The sequence below is a fragment of the Cebus imitator genome, unplaced genomic scaffold, assembly GCF_001604975.1.
Source record: "Cebus imitator isolate Cc_AM_T3 unplaced genomic scaffold, Cebus_imitator-1.0 Scaffold206, whole genome shotgun sequence".
NCBI classification, from domain to species: Eukaryota; Metazoa; Chordata; class Mammalia; order Primates; family Cebidae; genus Cebus; species Cebus imitator.
Genome location: NW_016107521.1, coordinates 3,058,120 through 3,081,289, shown reverse-complemented (window position 1 = coordinate 3,081,289; position 23,170 = coordinate 3,058,120). Strand labels below are relative to the sequence as shown.

General features: G+C 40.5%; 1 protein-coding gene across 1 annotated transcript in view; it reads right to left on the bottom strand.

Annotated features, from left to right (window-relative positions):
- Positions 1-22,536, bottom strand: part of LOC108317711 (spermatid perinuclear RNA binding protein) — a 170,236-nt gene extending 147,700 nt beyond the window's left edge. The window contains exon 1 of the mRNA XM_037745645.1: positions 22,393-22,536. The gene's annotated coding sequence lies outside the window, so the exon portion shown is untranslated. The remainder of the gene's footprint in view (positions 1-22,392) is intronic.
- Positions 22,537-23,170: the final 634 nt, after the last annotated feature.

The window sequence follows — 23,170 nt, the reverse complement described above, 5'->3', positions numbered from 1 at the left end:
ATATATTCTCTAAAATCAAATTATTTCCCCTTGAGTGGGCTAACAAATTTCCCAGAGCAGGAGTTCTCGGCCTCAGATACACGCTGGAATTACCTCTAAAAATCCAGAGCTTAGGTAGTATACCAAACCAATTAAATGAGAATCCCTCAAGGTGAAATCCAAGCATCTGTATTTCTTTTAACTCTCAGGTAATTCTAATGTTCAATCAAGAATGAGAATCAGTATCCTCCAGAGCTAAAGAGTCTTTTTAAAAGCAAACCTTTACTAACACGCTAATAAGATTATTAACAGTTGTTAAGGATCTGGCTGTTAACAATTCACTAAAATCTTAGCCACAAAAATTATTCCACTGATAAATGGAAACTTTAACCCAAACTTCACTCAGCTTACAGAAACAAAAACATTTAGCCCAAGAAAGACAATAGTTCATTATAGTTTATTTTTAAATAATGTTCCCACTTGGCAATGGAATTTGAGTCTGAAATTGAATGGTAGGTTCACTTTTATCTGTGAAACTTCTAGAAGTACAAAAATGGAACTACTAATCTGACTTTCCAAAATCTTTCAGGCAAAAAGGTCACCATATTCCATTTTAGATTTAACCTAAAATCAAAAGGAAAGATTTAAAATAACCTCATAACTTTCACAAATTTAACTACCCACAGACAAATCATGAGAACAAGGTACAGAACATGAAACATTTCAAATGAAGTATTCTTTTCCAACTGCATGTGAAAAGGCGACATGGACAGCATCACAAAAACCTTAATTTAAAACTAAATGTCATACAAGAACACCCATATACACCCAAACAAACCCACATACCACATAATTCAACACATCCAGGCAGCAGTGGCTAAATAATAGAATAGCATGAATACTGCAAGGCTTTTGGCAGACCGACGTGGAGTCGCTCACATTTCCTTTGCCTTTAACAGCGTCTGTTACATTACTAATGCAGTTTTTGGTTTTTAGGTTTGTTTGGCGTTTCATCGGTGGTTAGGTAATGAGATTCCAATTATACTGTATAAATTATTAACTTAAAACAGATTCTTGGCCCAGGAAAATTAAGTAAAACAACAATATTATAAAATAACAGACTTTCACAGTTGTGTATTGCTTAAAACATTAAAGTGATAAGGCCATTTTAAAATATGTGTAATCTTTTTTACAAGTTCAGAAGAACCACAAATTATGGAGCTACAAACCACCAGCTATTCAAAGGAAAATTGTAGCTTATAAAATATTGTCTGAGTGCCAATACAAATGAATTTTTTTTCCCTCAAACAAGCTTTGTAAGCCAAAACACTGTTTCAAAGGTGACTATAACCATTTTATTCAATCAAGTAGTAACATTATTAAACAGTAAAGGTAAGTCAATTCTTGGCCTACAACAACCTGTAAAAACCTACAAACTATTTCTCACCAATATAGTAAAATATCACCTTGAACGTGGAAATAGAGATCTCGAAAATGTTAATCCATTACTATTTTACCAAAATTTCATCAGGCAAGTAATTAAATAACATCAATAATTAAAAAAAAAACTTTTGGACCCCAATACCAATCAATGCATTTATTATAAAAGGGGAGAAGAGCCACCATCCAATGCCCCACCTCCCACAAAAGGCTGTCCTTCGAAAAACAGCAAAAACTCCTCCACAATCCAAAAATATTTTTTTTTCAACTTACTGCCCAAATGAAAAGGTAACAGAAGACAGAGAGGTGAATTCAAATCCCAGCTGTACTATTTCATTTTTATTTATTTTTATTTTATTTTATTTTTGAGACGGACTTTTGCTCTTCTCACTCAGGCTGAAGTGCAGTGGTGCGCTCTTGGCTCACTACAACCTCCGCCTCCTGGGTTCAAGCCATTCTCCTGCCTCAGCCTCCTGTGTAGCTGGGATTACAGGCAACTGCCACTATGTCCAGCTAATTTTTTGTATTTTTTAGTAGAGACGGGGTTTTATCACATTGGCCAGGCTGGTCTTAAACTCCTGACCTCAGGTGATCCACCCGCCTCAGCCTCCCAAAGTGCAGGGATTACAGGTGTGAGCCACCACACCCACCCTCCCAGCTGTACCTTTAACTAGCAAGCACCTTGGGCAACTAATCAGTCCAGGCCTCAGTTTTCTCATTTATAAAATGGAAACACCATCACTCACCTTATGGTGAAACTGCTGTAAGGATCTAAAGATGGAATGTGTGTAAAATGCATACCACAATACCTGAACAGAGTAATAAGTGCCCCATAAATACAGGCCAGAATAGTTTAATTACTGCATTCAACAAATGGAGAAATCAGAATCTCTAAAATACACAGATTGAAAATCTAGATGTCATACATAAATATACCTAAAATACAGGGACTGAGAATTTGGATGTCTTAAGTAACATCAGAGCTGAGTTGAAAAACTTGTAACAACAACAATAATAGTAGTTGCCATATGAGTGCCATCTATGGCTGGCACTTTATAATTTTTTTTAAAAACTTTATAATAATTCAGTAAAGGAACAACTAAGCACAAGGTATATACAAGGTGTTTTAGGAAGCATTAAAACATTTCTATGAAGTCTTGAGTGGAGATCTTTACTCTGTATATGTATATATTTTTCCCCCAAAGCAAGGTATCTTGAATATTTCTATTCTATTCTAATGAGATATATATTCCAATAAATGCAAGTAATATAATCCTATCTATGTGATCTTGGCATATTTTGGCATATTTTGAGACCCTGTCTCAAAAGTTAGTCTTTTCTCATCTATCAAATAGCAATAACATATTTGTCCTACCCCTATTGTGTTGAATTTTTTTAGGGCAAATAAAAACCTGTGAAAATACTGGAAACTACACAAACCTATACAAATAGGGTAACAATGTCAGAATAAAAATATAAATTACAACGTAATTTTGTAGCCTAACACAATTATTCTATATTAATTCTCCAGTACAACCTGATGTAATGTACCTGAATGAGCACTCCGTTTTCCCATAATAAAGAATGGTTTCCTCCCTCCTTGTATATCACCTTGTTATGGAGAACTTGCATTAGTCATGTTTTTACAAGATTATATCTTACCCCTTCAGCCAGACTATAAACTACTAAAGAGAAGGAACCTTTTTTCATAATTCATATCTTTAGCAGTACCTAATACACTGCTTTGTCTACAAAAAGCACTCAAATATTTAATGACCAATTCACCGTATTTCAAAATTAGACAGCTCTTTACTTCAAGGAATAAGATGGTTTCTAAGACTAAGGCTTATATATAGCAATCCATTCCATAGTAATTTCCAGATTATCTATTAATGAAGGCTGTAAGCCAAGCCACGTGGCTCTTACCTGTAATCCCAACGTTTTGGGAGGCTGAGACAGAAGGATCACTTATACTCAGGCGTTCAAGACCATAGGTCACAGTGTGACCCCATCTCCACCCAAAAAAAAATTTTTTTAATTAGCCAGGCATGGTGGTGTGCACCTGTAGTCCCAGCTACTCGGGAGGCTGAGGCAGGAGGATCACTTGAGCCCAGGAGGTCAAGGCTGCAGTGAGCTGTGATCGTGCCACTACACCCCAGCCTGGGCAGTAGAGTGAGACCATGTCTCAAAAATATAAAAATGCACTTTGGAAGGCTGAGGCAAGAGGATCACTTGAAGCCAGGAGCTCGAGATCAGCCAGAGCAACATAGCAAGACTCCATCTGGACAAAAAGTTTAAAAATTAGCCAGGTATGATGGCACATGCCTGTAGTCCCAGCCACCAAGGAGGCTGAGGTGGGAGGATCACTTGAGCCCAGGAGTTCAAGGCTTTCACAAGGTATATATCTTCCTATAACTCCTACCATTTGCACCACTGCCCTTCAGCCTGGGTGGCACAGCAAGACCCTCTCTCAAAATAAAAATTATTATTTAAAATTTATTTTTTAAATTATTTTTAATTTAAAAAAAATAAAGCTATAGTTGGCAGACCTGGTCATTCCTTGTGGTTACCAATTTTTCTAACTTTGCAATTCTCCAAGTGTGGTTTAGGGACCTCTGGAGGTCCTAAAGAGCCCTCCAGGGGTCTGCAAAGCCAAAACTATTTTCCAAGTAGTATGAAGGCATTATGTGTCTTTTCCACTCTCATTCTTTCCAGAGTACAGAGTTTCCCAGAGGCTACATATTGTTGAAGACGGAACATAATGAAATACGTCACATTTGGAAGATCAACATAATTCAATGATCAATATTTTCCAATGGCCAATGCTTAAGGTTATAAAATCATATACAGACAAAAGATCCAATCAAAATGCACAGAAGACCAATGGATTTTAATGTAACAGGATACAAAATGTTCACTGATCTAGTTTCAGATTCCATCGAGATACTACCCTTTGTCAAGTTCTAGTGTAGTATCAAAGAAGAATATCCAAAATTATCTGAAAAAGCTATTAAAATACTTCTCCCTTTTCCAGCTACATGTCTGTGTGAAGTCAGATTTTCTTCTTCATATATTCATCAAGAACAAACTGAAACAGACAATGCAGAAGCAGCTATCAGAACCCAGTTGTCTTCTACTAAGCTAGGCATTAATGAGAATTACAAAAATGTAAAACAATGCTAGTCATCTCACTAATTTTCTTTTGTCTTAGAAAACACACTTTTCACTAAAAATATATCACTTGGGTTAATATATAATAGGTTATTACCATTTTTAAATGAAAATTTAATTTTTTATCAGATATAATTTCTGATAAATATAAACAGATACAACTCACGTAAATAAGAGATCATTGGGGTCCTCAATAATTTTTAAGATTGTAAAAGGGTCTGGAATTAAAAAAAAAACTTGAGAACTGCTGGCCTAACTCAATGTAGGTTGATTTGGTGTTCCCAGTGCTAGGTTTTCTATCCATTTCAATAGGGAAATGCAGACATTTCTCAGGAATGAACCATGTCAACACTGCACAACTTCGAACAGTGGTCACTAAGCTCTTAACAAATGTTCTGCACTCATCTTGCAGTGACCAATCCTCCTCCAATGAACAACAGATTTTCAGTGAAAGGCTTTGGCACAAACATCAACCATTCTCTTTGATTCCCATTTCATAACAAGTAATCACTTAAACTATATGATCTGTTTTAACAAAAAAAAAGCAGGGCTGGCTACAATGGCTAATACCTACAATCCTAGCACTTTGGGAGACTGAAGCAGGAGGATGGCTTGTGGCCAGGAGTTCAAGACCAGCCTGGGCAGCATAACGAGACCTCATCTCTAAAAAAATAATTTTTCTTTAATTAGCCAGATCTGGTAATCCTGTAATCCTAGCTACTTGTGAGGATTAGGCAGGCAAATCACTTGAACTCTGAGTTCAAGGCTGCAGTGAGCCATGATCATACCATTGCACTCCAGCCTGGGCAATGGAGAGACCCTGTCTGTCTGTCTCTCTGTTTCTCTCCATCTGGTTCTCTCTCTCTCTCTCTCTCTCTCTCTCGCTCGCTCTTTTTCTTTCTCTCTCAGAGGGGGAGGAGGAGAAGAAAAATAGTACAAGAGAACAGACAGCACTTACTTACTGAGCCCATAGCAAATACCAGGCTCTGTGCTATACTTACATTATTCCATAATCCTCAAGACCCCTCAAAGTAACACAGAGCAGGAAACTGACTCAGATTTACTTGCCAAAGGTCACACAGTTAATAAATGGCGGAATCAGGACTCAAAATCAGGCCTGTATGACACCAAAGTCCAGTGTTTTCTCCATTTTACCAGGTTGCCTTCACAATACTAGACTGGAAATCAAACCTGTCACTTATTTTGTGTCCTTGAGCGAGTCACAACTTCCTTCTCTCAGCCAACTCTTTCATGTACAAGATACGATGGTTTGTATAGCTGATCTCCAAAGTCCCCTCCATAGCTAATATTCTTAGATTACGATTCATCACAACCTCAACCCTACAGTTAGAATGTAAAAGGCCTTTTGTATGTCTTGCTAAACAGAACAAGAGAAACAATGCAATTAATGGGGAAGTAATGAGTAAAATTAATAGGCTGAGCTATGGCTTTTCATGCTTTAATATTAACAATCATCATCAAATATACTATAAGCGTTTAGTAGGCATTATATACTTTTCATTCCATACAACAAAAGCTTCCTTCTTTGACATAAGCATGGGTGTTCGGCCAGCTGAGATTTCTAAGGGTAGGAAGCACCTGTTAGCACACAACACAGGAATACCTAACTGAAAAGGATTGCTATAAGGGAGCATATTAGCTTGCAGAGCACCATCTATTTTTTGAGCTAAATTATACAATAACCAATGAAGGTATTTGCTAAGGATTTCTGAGAAAAAGGACAAGTTGCAGAAACGGTGAAAACTGACACATGGCACTTGAACACACAAACAAAACACAAATTCAAGAAAAAATGTGCTGATTGCAGGGCAGTATACAGATGAGGTTTTACTGTATTTGCACTGTGTTGATGTTGGTTAGGCTTTCAAAATTTAGACATCTTCCTGTAACACCTACCATTTGAACACAATTCACTATGTGCCAGATACTGTGCTGAGCCCTTTGTAGACAATCACTTCTAACTCTAGAGAGTTGTGAGATTATATATTCATTTTAAAAGAGGAAAAGGTCTTACAGCTAGTAAGTGGCTAAGACTTGAAAACAAATCTGATCAACTCCAAAGCCTGTACTCTTTACAGTACATTTTTGCTGGTTCCAGAGAGAATAAAATGTCACCGCTAGGTCAAAACAGAAAGGCAATGTGTAGTATTTGAGCCAAGTTACAAAGGCATTTTTAAACTTTTAAATAAAAGTTTTTAAAAGCTTAAAATCCATTTATGGAAGTACCTAGTATTTAGATATTAGCAAAAGTCACAAGGTCACTGTCAAAAATCTATACTTCTTTGGATAATTATCAATATACACACTCAAGACATTTGTAGATGGCTGCTATTGCTATACCTTATATTCTTATGCTTGCATAACCTTAAAAAAACTCTTTGTCCAAAGTGGCCAGACAGCTATATTTTACATGATATCATCCTTTTTACCCAAAGCCAGCATATTGGAGCATATTATCCCAAGGCCTATTACTGAAGGGAAGTAACGTGATTCAGGCCAAAACACAGTAGAAAGTGACAAGGTTTATGAGGTGACTTACTAGGGGCTTTTAAAGGAATGACTGACAACTGGCCTTCTAAAAGTTATTTCAAGCTTTAAAAAAGCTAAAATAAAGTTTTTTAATAGGGGCAAAAATGTAATTACAGAGATCTTAAATACACACAATTTGAGTTATGCTTCATTGGACCTGAATCAATACTTTCTAAAAGAATCTTAAAGTGGGAAACCAATTAAGTTCCAATACTGCTAAGACCAATCATTAACCATGCAAGCAAATCAACTTATGAATTTAAAATAAAATCATATAAAGATTCATTAAAAGAGAAGAAAGAAATGGATAATTTCTAAGAACAACTCTCAGAAGCTACATTTCTTCTAATTGTTTATGACAATGTCCCTAATGAGGTCCAAAGATTATTTCCTATCTTGTTTTTCCTCCATTGCATACAGATCACAGCGGGTCAGGAGGAAGTGACAACAAACAGACAGACACCAACAGGACTAACAAATTCAAATACCTTTCCCTTACACAATGTACTGCTAAGAGAGTGCTGAATCCCTCAAACAAAATGATTCCTTCCATGTGTTGCTTTTTGCCCACTCATTCCCAAATTTAGTGATGAGAACACCCAACTTCTCAAGCTAAATAGATATGGATTTGAATCCCGGATTTGCCACTTATCAGCTAAGTGATTCTAGAATTACTGAACAAGCCTTCATTTTCTCATCAGAAATATAGTAACCATTTTGAAAGGATAATGTGAAGGTTAACAATAATATGCGTAATGCATGTCTGCTATCAGCATTATTATTCACTATGTGCCTGACACATTCTTTTTTTGACATTGCTGCTGTTTGTAATGTATCACTATTAAACAACACAAGGATTCTCTTTGTTTCTCACTGGCAAATCAGAAGTAGGCAACCAAGCGCTAGGGGTGACCTCTAATACAAACTTGCCCTAGTCGACCTTACTTGTCACAGCAAAGATTTTTATTCTAATTGCTTAAAAACTTTTCAATCTGCATAATGGGTATGGGATTTTATTTTGAAGTGATGAAAATGTTTTGGAACTACATAAAGTGGTGGCTGCTCAACATTGTGAATGAAATGTCACTGAGCTGTTCAGTTTAAAATGGTTAGCTTTTTAAAAAAAAAAGTTTTGGGAGAAATGCCAGATATAGGTGAAGGGGAGGAAGGCAGCAAATCACGCTGCCATGTGTGTACCTATGCAACAATCTTGCATGTTCTTCACATGTACCCCAAAACCTAAAATGCAATAAAAAATATATTTTTTTAAAAAAAGTTTTCAGAAGGAAAGAAAGGAAAAAAATCTTAATTATTTCTATTGAACATTATTAGGTGTTAGTAATAATACCCAGTAATGACCAACCAACTAAGTTGGTAACCAACTCAGCTACATTTATTAAGGTTTCCTGTTATACATTTCTAAACAGCAGCCTGACATGGAGAAAGAAGCCCAAGACTAAAAGTCAAGAAATCCACCTTTTGCCCCAACTCTGCCACTAGTTGGGTGTGTGATTTTCGACGAGTACCTTAATCTCTCTGGAACAAAGCAAGACTAAAAGGATCTTGTAGGTTTCTCACAAGGGTAAGACTTTATATTCTTAGCAAACCAATTATGTGAAATAAAATTGCCCAGATTTTTAAAAAAATTAACTACAACATATTCCAAATCTGACAAACTAAAAGCCATCACACCTCCAATGAGGTGAAAAATATAAATTATCATAAATAGGAAAATTTCTTTATTTCAGGACTGTTGGGTCCTACTGACTCCTATTTAATGGAAAACAAAAGACTCTATAATGACAATGCCAAAATCATACTCACTGACAATGTTATCTAAGGGCAAAGAAAAAAGACTTAATAAAGATATGACTAATGTGGTAAGCTCAAGGTCACATTTCTAAACCTAGCTGGTGAACTGCAAGTTTTTAACAAACTCATGATGGATGCCTTTTTCAATTATTAGAAATACGCATTAAGTATAAAAATATAAATATCATACATCATTAGCCTATAAATAAAAAGTCCACAATTATCAGTATTATTTTGCAAATAATTTCTTTTTGCCTATAAATAATCTTTGGGTTAAAAACACCTCCTGCTACAAGGTTCTGAAAATGATATAAATCTAAAAGAATCTTACACTGTTCTTGAATCTGCCTGGCATAGAAGCTATATCCTCTGATACTTTCAGATATTTTGTTAAGCATAGGTTGTTAAAGAAATGTTTTGGCAACTAACACCTTAGCTACCATTAATTAGGTTAAAAGGCTTGTCCTCTTCCAATGTGGCTGTAGGTTCTATGGGGAAAAACAGGTGTATGGCAAGATCATGCAAATCTTTTAATTCAAATAAACACTGCCTTCATCTCAACAAGGTGATCAAGGTTACTAGTCGGGAATGCTGATCTGCTCACATGTTGTCTTCAAAGCAGTAAGAAAGGCACTGCGCTTAGATATCCATAGCCAATGAAACAGCAGTAAAGGAGAGTTCAAAGGATAACCTGTAAGTTGTATCAAACTACTGAGAATCCAGAAAATGTTTTTACAACAAAAGCAACTTCTCTAACAAACTTACTGAAAAGGGTTGAGCTACTTAAAAAGGAAAAGAAAAATTCAGGTGCTGTATCAAAGTTTTCCAAATCAATTATCCAGATTTTGATGCCAGCAATAGATTTATCAACTGAGTCTTCTCTTTCTGTGTAGTCAACAGATGTACATCCCTTCTAAAAAGATTACCAATTTTCTTTTTATCAGAATCATCATCACCTGTATAAAACCATCACACCTGCAAACTTTATATCAAAACTAAATGAAATTTTCCTCCTGATCTCACTTCTCTTGGGTTCCCTGATTATATTCAGGGAACCCCAACCTGCCAATAGGTTTGCCAATTACAAACCTAGTAATGTACAACCTCTATTCACACTAGAAAACACAGGCTTGAAACCCTGCAGGTGTCAGACTTGTTTCTCAGCCCTCACATCCAGTAGTTACCAAGTTGCAAAAGTTCCAAGGCATCCTTTCTTTTTTTTTTTTCTTTTCTTTTTTTTTTTTTTGGCTAGTCTTGCTCTGTTGCCTAGAGTGGAGTGCAGGGACATGATCACAGCCCACTACATCTTCAACCTCTTGGGTTCAAGCTATCCTTCAACCTCAGGCCCCCAAGTAACTGGGACTACAGGCAAGCACCACCATATCCAGTTACTTTTTTGCTGTAAAGACGTGGTCCTCACTATGTTGTCCAAGTTGGTGTCGAACTCCTAAGCTCAAGTGATCCTCCTGCCTTGGTGTCCCAAAACGCTGAGATTATATATTTATACCTACTTCCACCACCTAGGCCTATTTCTACTACCTTTATCACTTTCCCCACAAATAATTACAACAGCATTTTAATCAGCGTACAGTAAGTTGTCACTTAATGTCCTTGATAGGTTCTTGGAAACTGTGACTTTAAGGAAAATAACATATAATAAAACCAACTCATCATAGGCTAATTGATATAAACAAGAGTTAAGTTCTTCTTGTCACAGAAACATTACCAAACTTCTAAATAAAAACCAAAATGCTTCTAATGTTAAACACTGAAATAAATGTGAGCTATACATACACTTAAGAAAGGTTACTAAAAGACAAGATGACTACTCCATTATTTCAGTTTAAGACTGCAGGTGGCCAGAGCCTATCCTATCAGCTCAGAGCACAAGGTGGTTACCAATCCTGGACAGAACACCATTCCGTCTTAGCGCATGCTCACACACACACCCTCATTCACTCATCTTGGGACCATTTAGACAGGCCAATTAACCTAAACTGCACATCCTTCAGATATGGAGGAAACCAGAGAATCCAGAGTAAACCCACACAGACATGGGAGAAAGTGAAAACTCCACACAGACCGTGGCTCCAGCTGGGAATCTATTTTTTTTTCATCAGTGTTATAATAAAGCAGCATTGAATGAAACATTATTCAAAAACCAGTTGTATTTATTTCAGTCTGTCTTTCCACATAAAATTGTCAAACTCATAAAGATAGTCCTGATAATGTCCTTCACTGGGGCTTTCAAACAGAATAAAGCTTGAATTCCCTTATTCCTGCATTCAAATTCTTCTATCAGTAGCTCCAACATTCCTCTTCAAAATTACACTCTACCAATTCCATTCATAAATCCTGTCTTCAACAAAATGAACCACTTTTTATTTCCCAAATTCTGAGCATTCTTATTTTGCTAATGCTATTTTCCCTCCATATGGAATTCTCTACTCCATTTTCTCAGAATCCAGTTCTACTTCTTTTCCGTGCCTCATACTACATACTACAAACACTCTTGCTGAAGTTGCTCCATTATTCCCCTCCATTAGAAATAATTTCTTGCTATTCTGAATTCTGGACCACTCTCTCTTAGGTATTTACCTTTAAAAAAAAAAAATCATACTATCGAATCCCCTAATAGACTATAAGCTCATAAAAACATAAAAACTCAGGATCTGGTCTGGCGCAGGAGCTCAGACCTTTAATCACAGCACTTTGGGAGGCTGAGGTAGGCAGACCACATCAGAAGATCGAGACTATCCTGGCCAACATGGTGAAACCCCATCTCTACTAAAATATAAAAAATTAACTGGGTGTGGTGATAGGCACCTTAAGTCCCAGCTACTCAGGAGGCTGAGGCAGGGGAATCGCTGGAACCCAGGAGGCGGAGATTGCAGTGAGTGGAGATCGCACCACTGTACTCCAGTCTGGCGACAGAGCAAGACCTTGCATCTCAAAAAAAAAAAAAAAAAAAAAAAAAGTCAGGGTCTATGACTACTTTAGCTCTGGCTGGGCACAGTGGCTCATGCTTCTAATCCCAGGGCTTTGGGATACACAGGCAGGAGGATGGCTTGAGCCCAGGAGTTCAAGACCAGCCTGGGCAACATAGCAAGACTCATCTCTACAAATTTTTTTTTTTTCCCGAGACAGAGTCTTGGCACTGTCACCCAGGCTGGAGTGCAGTGGTGCAACCTCGGCTCACTGCAATCTTCACCTCCCAGGTTCACATAATTCTCCTGCCTCAGCCTCCCAAGTGGCTGGGACTACAGGCATGTGCCATCACACCTGGCTAATTTTTGTATTTTTAGTACAGACGGGGTTTTACTGTGTTGGCCAGGCTGGTCTTGAACTCCTGACTTCGTGATCCGCTTGCCTCAGCTTTCCGAAGTCTGGGATTATAGGTGTGGGCAACAGAGTCCAGCCTAAACTTTTTTTTAATTAGCCAGGCATGGTGACACATGTCTGTAGTCCTAGCTACTTAGCAGACTGAAGCGGGAGGACTGGTTGAGCCTACGAGGTCAAGGCTGCAGTGAGCTCTGACCACACCACTGCACTCTAGCCTGGGCAACAGAACTAGACCCTGTCTCAAAAAGAAAATTATATATATGTATATAATTTATATATAAAAGATACATATTTTATAAATAATTTTATTTATAAAATTTTATTCATATATAATTATACAATTTGTGAGTATATACAAACATATGTATATATTTGTATATCCCAATGCAACTAGCACAGTGCTTAATAAGGACTCAAGATGAATAAATTAATAAGGATACTCATGAAGAAAAACAGAAATACAGCAAAAACACAACTTCAAGGTGCATAATATTCCAAAGAAAAACAGAAATTAAAACTTTAAAAAATTAAACCTTTTCCAAGTAATGGACTACAATTAATAAATCATTCAACAAATACTAAGGTTCCTACTAAATGCCAGGCACTGTTCTACCAGATGCTTGAAATCTACAGAAAACAAAACCAACAAAATCCTTGTTTTCATGGAGCTTATATCAAGTGGAGAAAAAAAGGCAATAAATAATATAAGCAAAATATCATAAGTGAAATGTTTTAAGTGGTATGTATGGAGAAAAAAAAGGACGGGGAAGATTGGGTAGGGAAAACCAGAAATGGAGGGGCTGCCATTTTAATAGGGTGGTAAAAGAAGGCCTCACGGAAAATGAGAGATAAGATGGAGCCAAGCAAATGTCTGAAAAACTGCATTCTGGACAGGGTAAACAACAATTGCAAAGGACATGAAACAGAAATATGCCTAATACATTAAAGAATCTGCAAAAAGACCATTGTGGCCAAAATGGAGTAAGCAAAAAGAAGAGTAAGAGAAGATGAGGTCAGACAGCAAAGAAGACTTTAGATCATGAAAGGACTTGATAGGACTTTGTGTTTTACTCTGAGCCAGATGGGGAATCACCAGAGGGTTTTAACTAGAGAAGACAAAATGTGACTTATCTTTATGTTACTGCATTAAGAATAGACTATAAGGAGGAAAGGGCAAAAAAAAAAAGGAGGCGAGGAGCTACTGCAATAATTTGGAAAAGGTGATGTAGGCTTACACCAGTGAAAGTGATGAGAAGCAGTCAGATTCTGGATATATTCTAAACAGGGCTGGTAAGATTTCCTAAGGGATCAGATGTGATGTGTGAAAACAGTCAAGAATGACTCCAGGTTTTGACCTGAGAAAACAGAAAGATGATGCTGATATTTACTGAGATATCAAAGATTATAAAAGGAGCAAGGGGAAGAGGAGACAGAGTAAGCTCAATTTGAAATAAGGATAAAAGATGTAAGAGGAGATGTCAGGTAGGTAGTGGCATATATAAGCCTGGAGTTCCAGACTAGAGATAAAAAATTGAGTCAGCCAGGCGCGATGGCTCACATCTGTAATCCCAGCACTTTGGGAGGCCAAAGCGGGCGGACCACTTGAGGTCAGGAGTTGGGAGACCAGCCTGGTGAAACCCCATCTCTACTAAAAACACAAAAAAATTAGCTGGGCATGGTGGCACGCCAGTAATCCCAGCTACTTGGGAGGCTGGGGCAGGAGAATCACTTGAACCCAGAAGGTGGAGGCTCAGTGAGCCAAGACTCTGCCACTGCACTCCAGCCTGGGCAACAAGAACGAAACTNAAAAAAAAAAAAAAAAAACAAGAAAATCTGACAGTCATCTTCATGTGCATTTAAAGCCATGAGAATCAATGAGAACACCAAGGGAATGAGAATATGAACAGAGATCCCATAAGAGGTAGGTGTAATGAGAAAGAACCAAAAAAGAGACTATGAAGCCAAGTAGGTAGAAAAACCAACAGAGTGTGGTATCCTAGAAACCAAAGCAGAAAGTGTTTCACAGAAGGAGGTACCCATTTCTGCCAAATGCTGCTAATAGGTCAAATAAGAATTAAACTTCGTAGTTTAGACAGATGCAGTTTCAGAAGGGTGGTAGGGTTAAAAATCTCACTACAGTGAACTCAGGAGAGAACATGAGAATTAAAGATGAATAGAAGAAATAACTTTTCCAAGAAGTTTTGCAGTAAAAGGGAGCAGAGAAATTGGGTAGCAGCTAAAAAAGGCACTGTGGTCAAGAAATGGCTGTTTTAAAAAAAAAAAAGAGGAAATATAGTATATATGTGTCAAGTGGAATGAGCCAGTAGACAGGGGAATAATGATGCTGCAGGAGAGAGAGACATCGTCTCAGCTGTTAATAGAATTTCACTAGAAGAGTCAAATGGCCCAATGAAGAGAAATTTCACTAGGCTTGTGGGCAGTAATTCCAGAGTACTGTTACTCTTTGTGATACTAAAGAAAGGAGAGAGCAGCCCATAATTCTACTTCACATGTCACAGGAGGCTCAGAAGAGAGGGTGGACCACTTGCCAAGAAACTTTTTGTTAGACATTTTATATGTTATTTCATTTAAGCACAAAATAACTTCATGAGGTATTATCTTTATGTTACAGATAAGAAACCAGAGGCTCAGAGAGAATAAATAATATGCTTAACTCACAAAGCTGGTAAGTGGTTTTTAAGGGCCATGTTTTAAATCCAAGTCCTTCTGAGTATAAGATAAGGAATTATTGTTAATTTAGGGGGTTAAAATCATGTTGTGGTTATGTGGTTTTTTTGGTTCTTATCAGTCAGAAATATATACTGAAGTATTTATGGAGCAAAGTATATGATGTCTAAGATTTGCTGTGAATTCTCTGACAAAAAAAAATAGTAAAATGCAATTGTGAGTGAGGGATGAGCAGCAAAATGCTAATAGATGTCACTGGTTGATGGATATATGGAAATTCATTATACTGTTTTCACTCATATACATCTGAAAAGTCCACGATGAAAAATGAAAAATAAAAATCCAGGTCCTTTTGAGTCCATCACATCAAAGCCTGCCTTTAATTTCTGCTCAATCCTTCCTTAAAAAAAAAATATATATATACATATATATATATATATGCTTTATAGCTTCTAAACAATTTTTGTTTCTTTAATCTTCAATATAACTCTGTAAATTAGGAGTATTATTCCCGTTTCAGTCTTAAGGAGAGACAGCTACAACTAGTAAATAGGATCAGATCTCACAGCTAAGTCTTTTAGTAACAAAAGCACTCTTCTAATACAGCAATTAAGGTTGCACACCAGGCACTGTGGGCCTACCTGTACTCCACCCAGTACCAGTACTTTTTCTCAGATTCATTACTATCCCATAATCCTGGGACTCTGAGCTTCCTAGGAGGACTAAGCATTATCCCATTCAGTCCATGAAAAGACTCATACTCAACAGCTTAATTAAAAGAGGCAGATTTCAAATTTGCTCAGCCATCAACCTTCATTGCCAAATTCAGAAACTAACATGAATTTGATATACAATTTCTGAGTGATCTGATAGTGTGCCAATTTCTGCTCTAAAGTGAACTCCTTGTGCCTCCATTTCTCTAAAACATCTCATCAAAGGCTTGAGATGTTTACTCTCTCCAACTTTTAATCATCAAAACTGCAACACTTTTCCCCTCTAGTTCACTAGCTTTGCTGAGTTATTCAGTTATTTAACTAAAAAGTTATCCAGTATCCAAAACTTCACTAGGTTAAAATTTAGTTTGCCTAAGCTGAACAGAAGGCTATGATTAGATGCAATGTTTAATGAGTTTCAGATTTAGTTGGATCTATAAACGTCTTAAACATGAACTGCCAGCCAGGCGCAGTGGCTCATACCCGTAATCCCAGCACTTTGGGGGGCTGAGGCGGGCAGATTACAAGGTCAGGTGTTTGAGACCAGCCTGGCCAACATGGTGAAACCTTGTCTCTACTAAAAATACAAAAAATTAGCTGGACATGGTGGCGCGCGCCTGCAATCCCAGCTACTTGGGAGGCTGAGGGAGAACTGCTTGAACCCAGGAGGTGGAGGTTGGGGTGAGTGGAGATTGCACCACTGCACTCCAGCCAGGGCGACAGAGCAAGACTCTGTCAAAAAAAATAAACAAAACACAAAACACATCTTTGAGTCTAAATTTCAATTCATGTTTGCTGAATTAACTGGCAAAACAGGCTTAATAATGGCATACTAAAACAACCACGTTAAGAAAAAATCTAGATAGAGCCCTTTAGGACAATTACTAGTCACTATATGTCAACAGTACTACACTGGTTAAATTAAATTCATAAACAAAATGCTGACCTGCCCAATAGGATAGTGTGAAAAATCCTGGCACCTGGAAAACTGCAAAGAACAGGAAATTCTGCAGGTGCAGTAAGAAACTACATCTTACCCATGACCCAGAAATGCCTCAGAATTACACAACCTGCTGCAGAATTCTCACTTTTCAAGTGGAAATGAACCATGAAGTCACACAATGCATAGCTGTGATTTTATTATTGATGTCATCAACTGTACTCTTTCAAGTTATGCTAAAGTTAACTAAAGAAAGCAGATGTTTTATACAGTGTTAGTTATGTCAGATGTTAAGAGAATTTGAATACCAAATAAATAAAATTTAGGACTGCTTCATTCACTCAGCCACATACACATATGGAGAGTCTATTGTGAGGTAGGCACTATACTTCTCAAATAGGGTTCACTTAATGGACCCTTAGGACAAGAAACAATACAAATCAGACATGAAAGTTACAAATCAGATCATTTGGTTACCTCACTATTCAATGCAAGAGCTAAAAGCTATATTAAAGATTAACATACCTTTCAGGCTCAAATCACCAAATTATCTATATCACCATTAATCTGGCCTTATTTACTTTATTTCTATTTTAACTGACATATACATTAAACTTACATCTCTCAGTAAGGTTTCTAAAACTAGACTCAATTAGCAAGCCTCTTAGAATTGCCAGTCAGAAACAGTTTCTGTAGCTAAACGAATTTTGAAAAACAACCAATCTTCCAATAAAAGGATGTATGCAAAACAAATGAAAACAGAAAAGCAATAAAATGGGTAACAGTGTTCAAACACGTTACATAAGAAAGTAAACTATTAGAGTGGATCACCTAGCAAAGACCGACCACTAACAGAACTGGGTACTACCAAACTCAAGGCAAATTAACGTGTAATAAAGTAACCTACGCTGAGGTAGGAGAACGGCTTGAGCCCCAGGAGTCCAAGATCAGCCTGGGCAACACAGCAAGACCTGGAGACTTGGTCTGTACTAAAAGTAAAGAAAAAAAAATAGCCAGATGTGGCGCATGCCTGTAGTCCCAGCCACTCAGAATGCTAAGGCGAGAGGATCACTTGAGCTCAGGAGTTCCAAGTTACAATGAGCTATGACAATACCACCGCACTCCAGCCTGGGCCACAGAGCAAGAAGACCTTGTCTCTTTAAAAAAAAAAAAAAAAAGGCAATTTGCTATTTACCTTTTGCTGTGTCAATCATGACCAGCATCTGGATGGCTCTTCACAACTCATAAACCAAACACGACATTAAGAAAGCATTTAAAAATCATTCCCCCTCAACTAGAGCATAACCTGTCAATGAACATGGAAATACCAAATGATAGGTAATTATCTGATAACTAAAACTGGAAAAAGAAGTATTCAATAAATTAAAACAAGGAAAGCTTGATGTCACTAGCAGACAGGCTAGCTCTATTTTTCTGTTCCAGCCACTCAGGCAGTAATCCATTTTCTGCAAAATAAATAGGAAAATGTATTATGTTTATTATTTCTGATATAAGAATTGAATTCACTGAGCCAAAGAAGTACTCTGTCTCTGGAAATTCCTGCTTAGAAACAATCTTGGGCTATAGCTAGAACCCAATGTCTCTCACAAGCTTCTGCTCAGGCTGAAGAGTTCAAATCAGCACTAACACTTAGCTGAGAAATGGGAAAGGTAAGCAGAGAGCAAAGAATGAACAAGCTTCAATTTGCAGACATCTCTAATATTCACATAAGTTTCATCTCTATTCAACTTTCTCAAGACAAATTAATCCACCTAATGGCAAATTATGAAGTACTAATAGCTGACCAGTCTAAAAGCCACAAGGGAGAAAAAAGGAACTAAAGAAATAACATCTATCCCCATATTTACGTAGTTCTAATCTTTTCAAAAGACTTAAACTTGTTTTATATAAGCCATCTTGATTCTCATGGGAGATGGATAGAGTCAGGTTTCTGGAGAAGAAACCAGCACGAAGGGATTAAATATCTTGTCCAGCAAGTCACTAGTGAAAATAAAACCAGAACCCAATTATTTACCCTACAAAGCCTACATAACCTGCTTTTTTTGGTTCATAAACTTAGGATATCCAAAGTGCCTACAAATCATCCCAACGCATAGAACTTCACAGAACAAATATATATAATCAGAACACTTTGCTAGAATTGAGTATTGTGAGCAAGAAAGTACTGGGCACCCCAAGTTAATAACATGAACTCACATAATGGACTTAAAAAATAAAAGGAGGAAACAATGGCTATGTTGGAGAGAATTTTCAAAGCTCACTCTATTCATCTTATATCCTATTGCTCAAATTCTCTGCCAAAAAGCAAATGAGGTCAGACATGCTCCCAATAATTATATTGCATACATAACATCAAATCTCAAAATACTGGAAGAGTTTCAATTGAAGGCATATTATACTTTAAAAATCTTTCCCTCCAAAAATAAAATCTTATAGCAATGCCTTCAGAGCACTATTTTCCTGCCATGACACACTTCAAATTTGGATTTTACAAATCATTAGCTTCCAGTTTTTTAAAAAACATTTATATTTACAGATTCTTATTAAAGTTTGGTGTTCTGCTTCGCCCTCATTACATTTAGGAAAGATTCCCACTTCCACTCAGACTTATTATTTGACCATTCAATGGCCGAAGATACTTCCTAAATTGACAAAACAAGAAAGCTAATCAACCCAGAAAGCTCCCAAGCTACCAAAATGGAACTTTTATTTGAAATCTACTAGATAACCACACTACAGGTTACGTGAAGCCCACGGAGTGATAATTGAAGTTATTTCTGCAACGCGATGAAATTTATTTTTTAGCAAAATCTGTAAGACTTAATTTACAACTGTCAAAAGGGAAGTTGTTTTCCAAGATTCTAGGAAACCTTGCTTACTGAAGCAGTCTCAAAGTAGTTTGCTTAATCCTTTCAAATCCCAAAGAATCTAACACCAGCCACAGAACAGTGAATGAGACTTGCACTGAAATCAATTGTGTTCAAATCCCTAAAGGTTACTTCCCATGTGTTTGGCAAGCTGAAGGCCATATGTCCACCCAACCCCGTTAAGTGTCTTTCCTCAATAAAGCTAATATTACACTTCCCAACTCAAATCAAGAATCCAAAAGCCTCCAACTAAATTTTACTTGAACTATTCAGGAGAAAAAGTCAACAATCCAGAATCAGTTATTCATGCCTTTAAACAGTGTTAGAATCAAAAAGCTCCAATTTTGCCACTTTTAGGAGCTAGGTGGGCATTACATCCGTCTGCTGGTAGCATGGGACTCAGATATTACATCACCCCATGCCTGAATACACGCCCATTACCCAGAAAGCACCAGGGTATCTGAGACATTGCACCAAGGTATCCCTTTCCCCGTCTCTTATACATAGCCCTTGAATGCTACTGGCTGCTGGGCCTGCTCTCTTGCAGTTTCACAAAGACATCTGCCCTGCACCTGCTGCAAACCCATTTCCATTCACTCTCGGTGCACTCCTCATGACCCTGTGGGGCTCTTCTGTCCACTCATCAAACCAATAAGCTAGGATGATACCCACCACACACCTCTTCCAAATTTTGGGATGTGCACTCATTTCTCCTTCCCCCTCCCCCTTTCCTCATTTACTGGGTTCTGGAATTAAAAGCAGGCTCGATGTTCTCTCTGACCCTAGAAGTATGAGCTTTCAGATATGACACTGGGTTTAACATCCTCCATTTTCCATCAACATCACCCCAGGATCCAGGTCCCCCCACCTCACCCCTCAATCTCCAGTTTCTCTTAGTATGGAATTTAATCCTTTCCATTTAGTTATTTTTCCAACTTCTGCACTCTGTCTGCCCTTCCTTATACTTTCAGTGACCTAAAAATTTTGGCCCCTTTCATCTCTCAATACTCAAGGGTTCCAATCTCTCCCCAAACTCCCACCCCTTGGATCTTCCATGCTCTCTTAAGCAACCTGTCTTCCTGGCTCTCTTCAACTTAAACACTCATTTCCTGCCCTAAACCTGGGCATCCTATTTCCCACCACCACCACCACCCCATTCGAATCCAGCACCTGTGTCTTTCTAGTTACAGACATGTCCACATACATCCCTACCTCGCCCTTCTCCTACTCCACTATAGGTACTAAGCATTCTTCTACATCCTCTACCCCAAAATAGTCTGTCTACTTTCCTTCTTTCTCTCTACCTCCCTTCTCCCTACAGCACAAAATTCAGTGCCCCAAATCTGTGCTTCCCTCCCTCCACCTACTGTACTCCAGACCCGTCCACCTTCCCCTCCAGTCTATCCCGTTGTCCCCCTCTAGTGATTTCCTTCTCACACAGTCCCCTCCACTTTCCTCCTCCCCAACCTCTCCACATTTCCTGCCTCAGAAATCTTTCCATTTGTCCCCACACTTTACCTACCACTACAAGAACACTTCCCTTTCCCCACCCCCTTTTGCCCTCTACCTGACACACACTCCATGGCACCCCACACACCTGTCCCTCTCCCCCAGCTCCTGCCCCTAATGTCCTCCAACACTTGCCAAGAGCCCCTCACCCTCCGTTCTACCCCAAAGTTCGCTCTCTGGCTGCTCCCACCTTCTTCCATACTGCCTGCATGAACACCCTCCATTTCACTCACTTCTACCGCTACCCTTTAAATGCCGCACACACCTCCAGCTCTCCATCACCATCATCCTTCTGCTGCTATCCCCACCTCTCTCCAAGCCCTCAAACTCAGTCTCTACCCCAATCAACTTCCCCCTTCCACCCCATACTCCTCTTCCCTGAGCACCAGATACCTGCCTTTTTATCCTCACCTGTCAACCCCCTCCTGCCTCCCTGCGGTCTCCCCTATACACCTGAACACACACTCCCTCACACCCTTCGCAGGTCTTCTGGAGCCCCCAGGCCTACCCTTCATTTCCCTATCACCCCAGACACCTAGGCACCCTTCTCCCCTCTCTCCCTTTCAGGCGCTCCCTGCCGGCCCTCACTTCCTCCTGCCCCGACCCCTTCTCCTCCATCGTCCCCCTTCACGGGCGTCCCAGTGGCCTTCCTAACACCCGCCCCACTTCCTGCCCCTGGTACGCAGCGCTCCTTCCAGTCCGGCTCGAGTCCCCAGTCTTCTCCCTCCATTCCCACCCACTCGCCCGTGCCCTCCCCAAAGGCCCCCTCACTCCCTCTTGAACTCCACAATATAGTGCCCCCCCACCGGCCGGAATGTCCTCCATCTCGCACGCGCCTGGCCCAGGGGGGCCCCCAAACCTGCCCAAAGGCTGTCTTCCTCCATTGGGCCGGATCCCTCTGCACCCCTATTTACCCCCAAATGTGCCCACATCCTCCGCCTGCCCCCGAAGCCTCTCCCCCATCTCCTTCGCCCGATGTCCTCCAACACCTGCCTCGAGCCCCGAGCTCTCCGTCCCGGCAGACCTCCCGGCGCCGCGTCCCCCCACCCTGCCCACGCCCTCCCCTGCTCGGCCCGGACCCCGTCCCCGCGAAGGTGAGGAAGGCTGCCCGCTGCCCTTGCCCGAAACGGCCGAGGCACCGCAGCGGCGGCGGCGGCGGCCACAATGCCGGAGCCGCGAGGCCGGGATTGCTCCCTGCTCTCCGCCTTGGCCGCCACCGCCGCCGCCGCCGCTGCTAAGGACGCACAACAAACAATGCGGGGCCCGGGCCGGCTCCGCCAACCGCCTCAACCGCCGCCTTAACCGCCGCCCGCCCGGGACGGCCCGCCGCGCAGGCGCCCGCCCCGCCGCCGGAGCCTACCCGCGCCGCCGCGCTCTGCCCGCGCCCGGTACCCGCTCCCGCTCCGCCGCCGCCGCCACCTCGCCCGCTCGCGTCTCTGGCTCCTCAGCCCAGCGGCGGCGGCTGCGGCGGCTGCTGCCCTGGTGGCGCTCGCGGCTCCGGTCTCCGCTTCGGCGGCGGCAGCGGCGGCGACGAGCACGTGACACCGCCGAGCGCGCCCATTGGCAGGGCTGGGGGGCGGGCCCCGCGGCTGCTGGGGAACGGAAACCCCGCCCCCTCGTTCGCCGCGCGCCCCCTCCATGCGCGCCCTGCAGCACCTGAGAGCGCCAGCCAGCGCCCGCCGCCGCCGTGCCGCGCCGCCGACTGCGCCAACTGCGCACCTGGGAGCGCGCAGGGAGCACACGCGGCCGGCGGTCGCATGCACCTGCGAGCGGAGGCTTACGTAAACTGCGTCCCCGCCTTCCTCCCGGCGCCGGGCCCCCTCCCGCTGCAGCACCTGAGCCCAGCTGCGCTAGCGGCGTAACTGCGGCGGAGCGGAGACGAGCTGTGCGGGGAGGCTAGCGAAATGCACGGAAACTTCGTAACTTCCGAACCTGGGAGCGGCGGCGAGCCGCCCTCCCCGGGACCCGCACCCCAGTGCAGAATTCTCCCCAACCCTAGCAGCCACACAAACAGAGTAGGCGCCTCACTGCCTCCCGAGGTGGAGGGGCAGGCCAGTGGGCTTTGACTTGTGCCTCTGCCCACCTACTTGCTGGCTGCGTGACCTTGGCCGAGTTACAGAACCACTCCGAGCCTCAGT